General features: G+C 43.9%; 1 pseudogene; it reads right to left on the minus strand.

Moving 5' to 3' along the window:
* Nucleotides 1–4,550: 4,550 nt before the first annotated feature.
* Nucleotides 4,551–12,473, minus strand: LOC109460514 (AP-2 complex subunit beta; annotated as a pseudogene).
* Between the last annotated feature and the right edge of the window lie 986 nt (nucleotides 12,474–13,459).

Consider the following 13,459-nt stretch of genomic DNA (forward strand, 5'->3'; position numbering starts at 1 on the left):
CATCATCTATCTTCCCACACCTACAGTGAGGCCAAAGTCAGCACTCTATTGCATCCACATTTGACCACAACTAAAATAGCCCAGCAACAGAAGCCCTGACTCCACCTCCAGCCGTAGTAGCATGCCATGTGGAAGGGTTCTATAAAAGCCAGAGAAAGCATATCCTTGCAGATGCATAGGAATTTATATGCACAGAAAAACTGAATTGTGTTCTTACAACCTGCTATTCCCAGGTTACCTGTCTCTCTAGGATTCTCCATATGCTGTTTCACTGTGCTATCTCCAGCCTCCTCCCTCCCTGATCTTGCCATTGGCAAATTAAATGTTAAATGCCTCTTCTTCCAGGTCCCTCTGCAAACAAAGGAATTTTCCTTGTGATCCATTTTCCCAAACCACAGGGCTAATCATAAATATATTTTTTTCCTATTACACATATTCAAAAAGAAGAAAAATATGTAATCTTCGAAACCACTCTTTTTTTTTATTTTTTATTCTAAGAATTGTTGTGGTCACATCTCCACAACACTGCCATTGTAAAGTTGGAGATATTGTAGAAGCTGTTCGCCAGTGGGGGAGATGGGGTGGGGGAGGGGGGACAATAAAAAGCAGTTGCTACCACCACTAGCTCTGCTGTCTCAACATATCAGCTGACCTGGGCCTGAACAATGCTGCTGGCCCCAGGATATGACAAAGGCCCGCCCTTTAGATGGAACCAGAAGACAATGCACCTTTTTGCACAGGAATTTAGACATCAACTTCTGGTTTCCCATCAGCAGCTCTTTGCTGGTTCCCAGTAATTCTGGGCAGAAATGACCTTGATGACAAAAAAAAAGGACCTCCTCCACCTGTGATTACTTTTTTCTAATTTGCTGCTGATTATTATTGAGTCTGTTCAAGAAGCACGATGTGATCATACATTTTACTGGACCGATTTTTATACTTTCTTCTGTCCTTAAGGAAACAGTCACTACAGCTCTGGGAAAGGAAAACATTCAACAAACAAAAAGAACACTTGAGACAAGATGTGGATCACTGGTCATGGGCACCACAGCACAGAGGTCTCTGAGGGGCAGCTTCATGATGAATGTGGGCAGTTGAGTGGGGCCTGCACCCAGCATGAGCCCGGCCGACTCCCAATACTTCCTTTCTCCTGTCTTGTCTCTGCAACAAGCAGCCTGGCACACTGGTTAGGAGCAGGCATTCTGGAACCAGACAGTTTGGGATTAAAATTCTGGTTCTGCCATTAGTAATTGCATAAATTTGGCGGAGTTAATTTTTTGTATCTCAGTTTCCTTATTGATTAAATGGAGGGCCTAAAAAAATTATTGTGTCATAGGTATTTGGTTGTCTATTATTGCAAAATAAATCACCAGAGTTAGTGGTTTAAAACAGCAGCAATCATGTTTTCTCTCAAGGTGTTTGTGGACTTCAATTCAGGAAGGGTTTTGTTGGACAGATCTGGTTCGGCATCTCTGCTGGAGTCATGGCAGTTATACAGAGGCCGGTGCTGGAGCTGGAGTCTGTGGATAAAGCAGCAGTGGATGGCTAGACATCTCTCTCCTCACACAGCCCAAGGTTCTCCTCATGTGTTCTCTTCAAATGAGCTAGTTTGGGTTTTCTTGCATCCCGCAACCTCGAGGCAGTTGGACTGCTTATAATGTGCTGAAGGCCTCCAGGAGTAATCTAGAAAAGTGGGAGCTACAGCATCTTCTATGAACCAGCCTTCAAAGTTATCTGGTGTCACTTCTGATGTAGGTGATGTTGGATCTGCTAGCAGTTTCTGGGTATGGGCCGGGATTGTGTCTCGTGAAGACAAAGAATGGAAACACGGACCAGGGAGAGGCAAAATGTTTTAAAAAGAGGATAGTTTATTAGAGGCAGGAGAAGAGGTTGCAGCTCCTGAGTGGGAGGGGGTCCCGAATGGGGGTGCCCGTGACTGAGGCAAAAGCTCTTACTTTTATACCTTCCCTTGCCTGCTTGGGGAAGGGGAGCTGTTTGAAGAAGGGAACTGGCGCCTTCTAATGAAATCCGTCTACCAGGTTTGTTCTGCTTGCCCATCCTAAAGGAATTAGCAAAGGAACCCACTCTTATCTATCAGATCTGCTCCATTTGTCAGGCCAAAAGGAATTTTATGATTAACCTCAAGGCCTTGTCACATTATGTCCTGGAGAAAAGAAATGATTTCAAAACCCAAAGTTTTAGGATATGACTGTCTTTGTTTATTCTACCAGGGACCTCCCTGTCTACCTAGGGACATGCTAACTCTGCTGTATCACTTCCACCATATGCTATTGACCAGAACAGTCAAAACAGCTTGACTTTCAAGGAGACACCCATCACCATTGGAGGGCATCAAAGTCTCATGCTACTATTAGCCATAGGATGGTGGCAGTGTTGTGGTCACATCTGCAAAGCATAATCTGCCACATCAGGGGTGTCATGACATGCAAACAAGTTAGCTCACGCAAAGAGCTCAGACTGTGCTAGCCCTGACAAAGCATGGGCCTTAGAGGATGCCCAGCCAAATCACCCAAACAGGGTTTGGCAGCCTTTGAAAAAGCAAGATGAAGCGTCCATTCCCTGCACCAGGGGCCAGACTCTCAGGAGCAGCTACTGCCAACTCAGCAGTAGGGAAGCTGTGCCCATTTATGGACCTTCTACCTGGGGCACCTTCCCCAGGTAGAAGGAGTAGAATAGACAAGGACATCTGCTAAATGGCTAGAAAGTGCTTTTGGGTTGTTTGTGCTTATATAAAAGTTAAAACACGATTTGATTGAGATTCCAGAGTCATGGTGTTAGAAGTTGTGTCAGTCTCAGCACTCTCATGTTTGCTGGGACTAGAACCTGTCCGGAGTTGCTGTGTGCAGCCATACACTTTTGAACTTGCATGGCCTTTGAGTCAGATGAATGGAGTCAGGTGAACACTGCTGCACATAATCATGGGGGAGGAAGCAGACTATGGCCCATCACCACTGGCTGCTCCTGCACAGGTCTCCTTCTCTCACTCTCCCACTTGACCCTGCCTCTTTCAGCCTTGTCTTTAGACTTTGACCACTGCTCCTGGCTGGCCCCACCTAGATGCCTGGGGCCTTTGTGAGCCTTCCATGCATACTCTGTAATGTATCCCCACATCCTCCTGCTTCTACTTCCAAATCTCTGTCACATCCATCTGACCCCTCCCCACTGCTTCTGCCTTGCCTTCCCATTTTCTTCAGTTATCCTTTCCCACATCTCACTTTCATATTGGTCCCTCCGCTCCAGTCTCTGTGCTCTAGCTAGTAATCTTAATATAGGGCTTCAAATATAAGTTTTGTCCCTATAAGAAATCTTATTATAGAACAAACCTTTTTAACAATAAGAAAATAGGTTATAAAATGCTAAGAGGTTGTAATAATTTAAACTGCATGTTTTGATTTTATATAGTTTCAACTTAGCACCTGAAATATAAGGACATTATTGAAATATAAGGACAATATTGCTTCCCCATTCCTCTCAGCTTCCCTCCCTACAGGTCATATTAATCAATTATTATTTTTATATTGGTAATGTTTATAATGTTCACATTTGATTACATAAACACTTTTTTTTTATGATTTTTAGCCTTGTCACAATGTGTAAACTTGTCCAAAGCTTGGTGCCCTGACTGCCCTCTCTTTTGGCTCTCCCATATCTAAGTTCTTCCACTGGCTGCCATTCACTGTTGGTAGGCTTTTGTTTGTTTATTCATTTGTTTCAATTTGTTTTTGTTTTCAAATTGAGCTTAAGGGTCTTATGCTTCTTCAAATCTGTCACCTTTGAGATGATCAGCCTGGAGCTGTAATATCTGAATGTTTAGTACACTATTCTTGAAAATACTTTATTTCCCTTAGAATATTTAGAACTAATTTCATGTCTTTATGGCATCAAATAGTGCCCAAGAAAAATCTGATGCCATCTCCTTCCCCCTCACAAAATGCCATTCTATGCATGATCTACTTGAGGTTAGTTTACCTGATTTTCCTGGAATCTGATATGTACTTTTGAATTTCAGAATTAGGAAGTTTCCTCTTGGGGTAAGTTTTTCCTTGTGTATAAGAATATGTGTTTTGTTACCTTTGCTAAGGTCTCCTTTTCAGGGACCTAGTTATCTTTAGATAACTTTGTCTTTCTTCCATGTCATCTTGTCTCTAATTGCTTTATTTTATTTTTGACACTTTTCCTTACTTTAATATTTTTCTGCTTTTTAAATGAGGTCTCAGTTACAAAATATCAAACTACACTAAAAAATGCCGGCCAATATAGAGAAGCCTACAAGTAAGGACAGACAGCAGCAGCAGGTGATAAGAGGTGGGAAGTGATTTAAGCAGTTCACAAGCAGCTAAAATGTTCACAAGCAGCTAAAACTATCCAACAGGTTGTGCCCTAATATCAGCACACATTAGACTAGTCAGTACTTTGAAGGATGGCCTTGTATTTGGGTTCAGATTCTACATAGCAATACAATTTCTTCCAGTTAAGAGTTCTTGGCTTTCACCAATCATAGGGTGGCCAGAGGGCACCAGACCAGTCTATTAATTTTTCAAAATGCTGTCATAGGCCTGGTAGATGTACTGAGAGACTTCAGGAGCTCTGCACTTCAGCGACAGTGTATAATTGGGGTTTCCGAGCTGGATATGAAGCTCAGCCGAGATCCAAATGCCATTAGTGAACTTCAGGGACTGGTACAGCGTGTCACACCCTTCCACATTCCTCTTGGCAGTAGTATAAATGTTGTTTTACAATTTGCTAGAAACAGTATCCATATTTAAATGACATTCCTTAATCTGGAACTGAAGCTCCTTATCACTGGGAATATCTTTCCATGTTTCAAAGAAGACCTGGTGCTCCATTTTACCATCTTCTACAAAAAGCACATTGAGTGGGATGAAACATCTGAACTAGAAGACATCTGTATTATTTTTCACAACCACCTGCAGTTTATTCAGAGGTTTCGTCTTCATCACTAGGCCCAGGTTCCCTCTGAGCCTAAGGTATTGACAGACAGGGAGACGTCACTTCTCTGGTTTGGCATTGGAGGTGTATGGATGGCCAGAGGAGTGCTGAGGAATGACACCAAAGCTATTCATGCTAAACTGTATTGCAAAGTCTGTCATGTGCTGCAGAGCTTTGTTGGTGAAGTTCATTTTCATATAGATGTGTCCTTGGTAAGGAGTAAATGTCCCGGAAATCTCCAAGCCTCTAGCTTTTACTGCTGTCAGTCATACAGCCTTAGGAGCCACATATCCACCAGGTGCCACACCTATCTGTGCCATTACTTCCTTCCACAAAGGTATTGGGAGGCTTGTGGTACACAGAATCCAAAGAACCAATACGGCACATTAGCTCATCCAGCAGAGTTGGCTCAATAAGATATGTCTCCTCAGAGATGAGTGGTTTCTCAGACAAGACTACTTCTTTGGCTGTGACAGGGTCCATTGAAAGAAGGCACCAATAAATATAGCCCCTATCTTGAAGGTCAGAATTGTCAGCATCCTGTGTTGCGAAACTCAAGACCTGCTGTCCTTGCTCCTGTGTTTCTGATGGCTTCTTGAGAAACAGCTTCACTATGGTAGTAAGCAGAGCAAGTTGCACCAGGGTGCTTTTATCATGAAAACTCTCCAGGAAGCTCTCTAGTCACTCATCTGCACTGTCAATCCTTTCGGCATAGTCTTCCACGATCCAAACCATAGCCGCTGGAGCCTAAGTTCTCACACAGAGTGGTGATGATATTTCACTCTTAGGGGGTCCCTGCGGAAGTGTCCCTAATGACAACCATCACCTCTTGGACCACTGTTGTGAGAGACGCATGACTATCAGAGTAGCAGTCTCACACACGTCTGTGTCTTTCCACAATGTCACACTTTATTAGACTAAAGCCATGGCTCTAGACCTACTGACTCAGTTTACCATGGGCATTAACCAAGGCTCCAGTAAGAGGACAGCCTCCAATGGTCAAGGTAGAGCGGTTTCACACAAGAGGCTCACAAGCAATAGGGTTAGGCAAGGCAAAGAGTCTTAGGAAAGAAGGATGAGAGAAAGAGAGAGTCCAGAGTTCCCCAAGAGTCCACATGGCTCTGGGATTCATAGTGTCGGGCATCGGGCCAGGCTGGTGAGATGGTCAGGAGGCAAAGCTCCCAGCATTCCATCTGGGATGAATGCAGATGTGGCTATCAACTCGTCAGGTGAGGCCTGAGTGATGAGCCGTCAGAGCGCTGATCTTATGCTCAAGACGGTGCAGTGCGCCCATCTGCAGTCCCATGAAGCTCATCTACAATCCAATAAAGCCGTCCAGATAGTCACACTCCACCTGCATCTGGATTTCTCTGGTTAAGGCGTTCACTGGTTACAGCTTTCACGTGGTGCTCTGGCATGACTGTCGCTTGGTGACTGACATAGGTATCAGAATTGTTAGAGTTCATTTTGTGTTCATAATTAATGCTCTATACAGCCACATGATTTGCTTTGGTCTGCATGAGACCATGCAATGCGCTTACACAGCGTCCTGCAGATTGCCCCACCTGATGGCACACCAGAGGTGCATAGCCCGCACTATTTTGCAAACACAGCATCCACCTCTGTGGCACCTGCCTTCAGTTCTGCCGGAACCTGAGCAATAATGACATGGGATGCCAGATGAATCATGATGTCCACTTCTCCAGTTTAACATAGGTGGGATCATTGTACTTCAAAAAGAAGACTTCGATTTCCGCCTTTAAGATTTCAGGCCTTTTCTGGACAGTTAAGTCGATGTTTCTCAGGGTACCTCTGGCTCCCCAGAAGCGAATGACAAGTGGAGGGGCCAGCTTCTTCAGCAGTATGTTGTAGTAGTCAGAATCCTTGGGTAACAACTCTAGACATTTCATTAGGACTTTTACTGCTGAAAGCCCCACTGCTAAGCTGGCATGAGATACCCAGGGAGTCACCCACTCACAGATGCTCTGAACCTCCGGTCATCCTTAGGGTTGTAATTAGATAGGCAGTCCAGGATGAAAATCTGTCCCCATTTAGTGCACTCATTCAGGGCTGTCAGCAGCTTGTTAATGTTCTGTGGGTTCAGATCTGTTTGGGTGAAAGTCACTGATTTTAGATAGTGCTGCTATATCATTAGCCATCACTGTTGGATTTGAATCTGCTCTGAGATCCTACAGAGAGTCCAGAAATCCCTGATCTTCCACCATTTGGGCACTGATGTCATGGAGTTTTACCATGCATAAGGAGCTTCACCCTTCAAGCACTGTATGCAACCCAGCGTTCTGACTGCCAAGGCCCGAATCAGAGGATTGGGATGGTCACAGCCCTTCACAAGGCTGTTGACAGCCATGATGGCCATGCCTGGCTGACTCTTGGCATAGTTCATCAAGGAGAGATACACAAGCTTCTTTAATTCCAGGTTTTTGGTCTGCACACAGTTCACTACATCTGAAAAGAGAGAGCTAACATCCTCCCCCACTGTCATAGCAGCAATTGAAGGAGAATTTTGCCTGTGTGAGCCCCCAAATTATGTAGGGGACTTTGGAGTGAGTGAGTGAGTGAGTGTCAGGATTGTGTTTTGTGAGACCAAAGAATGGAAACATGGACCTAGGAAACACAAAGAGTTTTAAAAAGAAGATAGTTTATTGAAAGCCATGGGTCAGAGCTCCTGAGTGAAAGGGGTCCCAAATGGGAGTTCCCAGTGACTGAGGCAAAAGCTCTTTTATACCTTCCCTCGTCTGTTTGGGGAAGGGGCGCTGTTTGAGGAAGGGAACTGGTACCTTCTAATAAAATTTTTCTACCAGGTTTGTTCTGCTTGCCCATTCTGAAGGAAAATAACCCACTCTTATCTATCAGATCTGCTCCATTTGTCAGGCCAAAAGGAATTTTATGATTAACCTCAAGGCCTTGTTACATTATGTCCTGGAACAAAGGAATGATTTCAAAACCTGAAGTTTCAGGATATGGCTGTCTTTGTTTATTCCACCAGCGACCTCCCTGTCTACCTAGCAACATGCTAACTAACCTGTCTCACAATTACTTCCTTCACGGCCTCCTTCCTCTCTTCTTTCTTTTCATTGTTGACCTCAGCCTTTAATTCAAAGATTCTTCCTTTTTTATTGGTTGTGAAGTGCTTGGAGTCAGTTATGGTGTTGGATCTTGAACATGCACTGGAGGCAAGGGCGGGGGTGGGGCAGCAGACCAAGAGCTCCGCTAGAGTGGTGGTGTGCTGCTTTGCTTATTTTAAATCAAGGCTTTCTGCAGGTAATTCAATTGCCAGTACTGACTATTCAGTTCTTCACTGTTTTTAATATTTCACTGGGTCTGAGTGTTGTTTTGGTCCCCAATTTGTGTCCTTAAATTGTTAGTCTTTCTTTTGGTCTCATTTTGTGTGTGTGTGTGTGTGTGTGTGTGTGTGTGTGTGTTTTACCTTTTCTTAGAGCTTTAAAATTTGTGTTCTTATTAACCTATTCTATGTTGTAAAGGAATATTGATATATTTTCCTGTATTTATCCACTTAGGTTTATTTTCTTCCTATAGTTTTTGCATGTCTTGGGCATGATACACTACATGTCTTTATATTCAATCATTCATTTATTATTATTATTTGTTTTGTGGCAGTGAGTTTTCACAGTTGCCATGTTTTTTCTTTCCCTCCCATTCAGGCTTAGGTAGTGCAGCTACATTTCTGTGGTGGAGTGTGAGTGACTCATTCCCTCTCAGCACGCAGTATCTGGAGCCAGCTGCTGTCCTCTTTCTAGTCATCATCGGAAGACAGGGGTGAGTGCTTTGAACTCTGGTAGGTCTTTGTGGCCTGAGGACATGGTGAGCACCTGGAGGGTCTGGGGTCCCTCTGTCGGCAGCCTTAGTGCGATGACCCATGTACAGCTAGTCCTGTGAGAAGCTTTAATATTCTGCACCAGAATTCCTCCAGCCCCTATACCCCATCACCATCACACTAATACGTAATTCCCTTGCCTGGGACATGAGCACCCTCGGGCTTTGGATATTTCCTTGACTCAATGGGAATAATGAAGCCTCAATGTTAAGATATACAAAACTGCTGTGTACTCTTCTCATTCTCACTTATTTCTCCCAGCTCCAACTATCTCTTTGCTTTAAGAACAACAGGAAAATGTGAAGGTTAACCATTCACTTTGCTTCTCTTCGGTTTTAGGGTTACTAGTTCACATTTTCAGGATTAATGAGGTTCTGGGATGTCAGAACAAAATTTAACATTTGAGTCTGTGCCTACGCAGAATGGTATATTTCCTTCATTAGTCAACAGTTTTATTTTGTTTTGTTTGCATTCATGTTGTAATATTATAATCTCAGTGATCTGTGCTTGCTCTTGGTCAGTTTTACTGCTATGCGGTGATTTCAAACTGCCATCTTAACTTTGAACTTTAACCATCAACTTTGAAATGAAATCTTTCCTGGAATCAATGTCCATGTAGTTCTATCTCAAAGCACTGTTGCATTTGAGTGCAGTTCACCACCAAAATGAAATAATGAAATCATCTTAAAAGTCTGTTCTTCACTTGCACCTGGAGGATGTTAGGTGGTAGGTCGTTCATTCATCCTGCAACACCCCTCACGTCCTCCTTCCTTTCCTCCCTTATACTTTCAACACCTTATACTTTCTTCCGAACTCAGAAACATTTCTCAGTCAATATAGCCTGGCACATCTTTTGTCCTCCTCTTCTCTTTTCTTCTCAATTATATTTCACAGAAGGTAAAACAATCAGTTCAGGAAGAAAGCTACTCCCTTCTTGGAGGGCAAAGAAGGGAATAAGCTGATCCTGCCTCACAGGGAAGAAAACAGAGGCTATAAATTTTCATGATAGTCCTGTGACATATGACAATTAGGAATGTGGTTACTCTAATCAAAGAAATGGCGGATGGAGGGCCTTATCTTCAACTTGTTATTACCTTCCCTGTCTCTCCATTCTCCTCACTTCAAGGAAGTGAATTTAGCTGAAGCCTGAATTTGAAGAGCATGCCAGGTATATGGAGAATGAATGTAAAAATGCAGCATTACAAATTGGCTCTTCAGTTACTGTGTTGGGACAATTGACCTGCTTATGGGAAAATAACATAAAATTAGCTCACAAATAAATAAAATGTATATTCTTGGTGGATTAAAGATTTCAACATGAACAATAAAAACACAAAAGTTTAGAAGAAAATACATTTTTATCACATCATGGTAGGTAAATATTTTTTTAAAAGACAAAACAGCACAGAACATAAAAGATTGATAAATTTGATACATTAGAATAAAATATTTATGATCCAAAATAAGCAAAATTAAAAGAAGACACACTAGGTTGGAGGAGACATTTGCCAAGAAAAACTATAATAGTCACCAGAATACAGAAAGAACTTCTATAAATCAAGACAAAAACAATACAACAAAGTAAATGGGATAGGATATGTGCAGGCAACTCACAGAAAAGAAAACCAGCTGGCCCATCTAGTAAGATGCTTAAACTCCTTAGATTCAGGTACAGTCAATGAAAATGACAAAAGGATGTCATCTCATTCTCATCTATGGGCCGGTCAGCTGGCGCCATCTCAGAGGCCAGTGTCCAAGGCCTGATGAGAATCACATGCCTACAGGTGAAGGTGCTGCAAACAGGGCTGACCTTGTGTTCTCTCATTTGCACTTTCCTCACTTTAAAAACTAGCTTTTATTTATGTTTCTGCTTTAAAGGCTTATGAGAGGCTTACCTCACATCCTCAACAGCCCCTGCCTCCCTTGGCTCCTTGCTTTCAGGGCCTGGATTAATTTTTTCCTGCTCAATGATAGAGAGGAGACTTATTACTTGTGGTTCTCTGCTATTTACCAAGAAGCTTCCATGAGTGCATCATTTAATCTTCTGAGCATCCCTACGAAGTGTGTGGTCATTGTCTCCACTTCACAAATGAGGAAAGAGGTTCACAGAGGCGAACTGAGCCTTGCAATGTTCTGCAGCGGGCCAGAACTCCCCCAGGATGCCGCGCGGCTGCACACAGTGCTCTGCCCCTCCCAACCACCCGTTCACCCCTCCATCCCCCATTCCCCCCTCCCCCGCCGCAGCTCCCTGCCCTCACCGCTCCTCCCCCAGGCAGAGCAGCCGCTCCCTGCTGGTGTGGCTGGGGAATGGAGCGAGCGCAGAACCTACATGTGGATAGCACAGATGTGTTTAAACCAGCCTGGAGGAAACGCAGTTGATGAACAGCCTCGTTCTCCTAGGGCAATCACACACAATGAACAGATTTGCTAATTTCACATTTCTACCTTTCCAATAAATGTGCAATTTCATATGTGGATTTGTTGTTCATTTGTCAATATGAGATTTGCTCCACTTTGAAGCAGAGGTGAAAAAAGCAGTGGGAGGGGCTCAGGGCGTCCTGTGTTCATGTATCACGGGCACAGGGGCAGACCCTGCTGCTCTCCACAAGGCTTTGTCAGTAAGCTGGCAGAATATGATGCAGATGGGATCATTAGCAAAATTACATAGCTAATGAAGGGCAAATTAATGAAATGCTGTAACATTTTGTAAGCCTGTACAAACAGCAAGTTGTCATACATCACTAGAAAATAATTGCCAGACATTTGCTTGAAATGTACTCATTAAGTCTTAATAATACCAACTGGACACTTTATCCCCAAGTGGAGTGACTCATTCAGTGTGTTTCTTTCTCTCTTTACGTCAAGCAGGTTGCAATCCCAGGCAGGCATCTAGCCTCACTTCTCACAGTAAAATGAGCACATTTGGCAAAGTCATCTTAGGATCCAAAGGAGAAGAAGAGAGATGCCCTACTCCCCAGCAAAGGGCACTGCACCATCAAATTGCAAAACGTTGTGTGTGTTCTTATAACATAATTCCTTTTCTGCTATTACTTTCCCATACTTGTTTTTAAAGCAAAAGACAGCAAAGGGAAGATGAACCTGTTTGGACCAGTAAGCACACCTGGCTGCATCTGGACAATTCCCTGCAGCCCATCACACACGTCATGTGGTGATAATGATATAACAGCACAACACAGGCACGGATATATATCCTGAAATCATTAGCATTCTGGCCATTCACTCGCATTAGGCTGGAATGTGACTCGCCTCGATTTGGAATTCCTTTTACAAATATTCATGAGGCCGCGAATTAGGTCTGTTCGTTGTGGGACTGCTAATGCCCACACAATTGCAATCTGTATGCTCGTCTGTGTGGGGCTACCACGGATGGACACGCCTGGCAGAAAGGCCATCTCTTCTAGAGCTAGCCTGTTAAGGACACTGTGGGAAGGTTAGTCATTGTTCTATTTGATGCGCAAGGGTGATGGCAGGACATGGCATTCATGGTTACTGAATTTGGAGGGAGAGGGGGAGGAGAACAAACAAAGCTAGAGGAGGCAATTATGAGAACATCATGGCACCTCATGGGACCTGGGTGATCTTTTCTCCACCAGGGCCTGGGGCTCTATCTCTCACCTGGGGACATCGGGGGAGCACCATGGGGCTCTGACTGGGAGTTGAAGTGGCCTGCACAGTGACAGGTTCTGCACTGCTTTAGGAGCTAATGGTTACATTTATTCCCCATAGGACCAGCAGTAGCAGAGGCTTCCAAGCAGCAAGGTGGGGAACCTGGAGGGACACAGAGGATAGCAGCTTCGGAAGAGAGAACACAGCACGCTCTGCGGAGACTGGAGGGCCTGCTCAAATCCTCCTTCACGAGCTGCCCAAACGCTGACAAACACCGGTCACTCAAAGCCTCAGGTTATTACAAAAGTTGGTGTTATGGGCTGAATTGTGTTGCCCCAAATTCGTCTGTTGAAGTCTTAACCCTCAGTACCTCAGAATATGAATATATTTGGAGATAAGGTCTTTAAAGAAGTAGATAAGTTAAAATGAGGCTATTTAGTAGATACTAACCCAATATATCTTTTGTCCTTCTAAGAAGAGGACATTAGGACAGAGACACACACAGAAGAAAGACCATGTGAACACTAAGGGAGAAGACAGCTAGCTACAAGCAAAGGAGAGAGGACTGAGGAAGAACCATCCCTGACAACATTTTGATCTCACATTTCTAGCTTCCAGAACTGTGAGAAATAAATTGCTGTTGCTTAAGCCCCCCATTCTGCGGTAGTTTGTTTTGACAACCCTCATGAACTAACATAGTTGAGAAAGTAAAATTTACAGGATGGTCTTGACTAAGAATTAATTGGGATAAGACACCAGTAGCCCAGGCTTCCTCCAGACTCCCCAGTGTTGGGCAAACATGGACTTCTGTAATTACCTGAATTCCACTGGCCCTTACACAACAGCCCCCATTCACCCAGCCCCTGCAACCTTCATAAATACTCATGCCATGGCTGCCACAAACCAACCCACAGCCACAGAGGACTCTGCTCTTCCACTCTCTCTGAGGGACCTCATATTGGCCAGACTCTCTGTGGCCACTGCAGCCTGGGGTCATGGAGCCAG

The sequence above is a fragment of the Rhinolophus sinicus genome, linkage group LG01 (genome assembly GCF_036562045.2).
Source record: "Rhinolophus sinicus isolate RSC01 linkage group LG01, ASM3656204v1, whole genome shotgun sequence".
Lineage (NCBI taxonomy): Eukaryota > Metazoa > Chordata > Mammalia > Chiroptera > Rhinolophidae > Rhinolophus > Rhinolophus sinicus.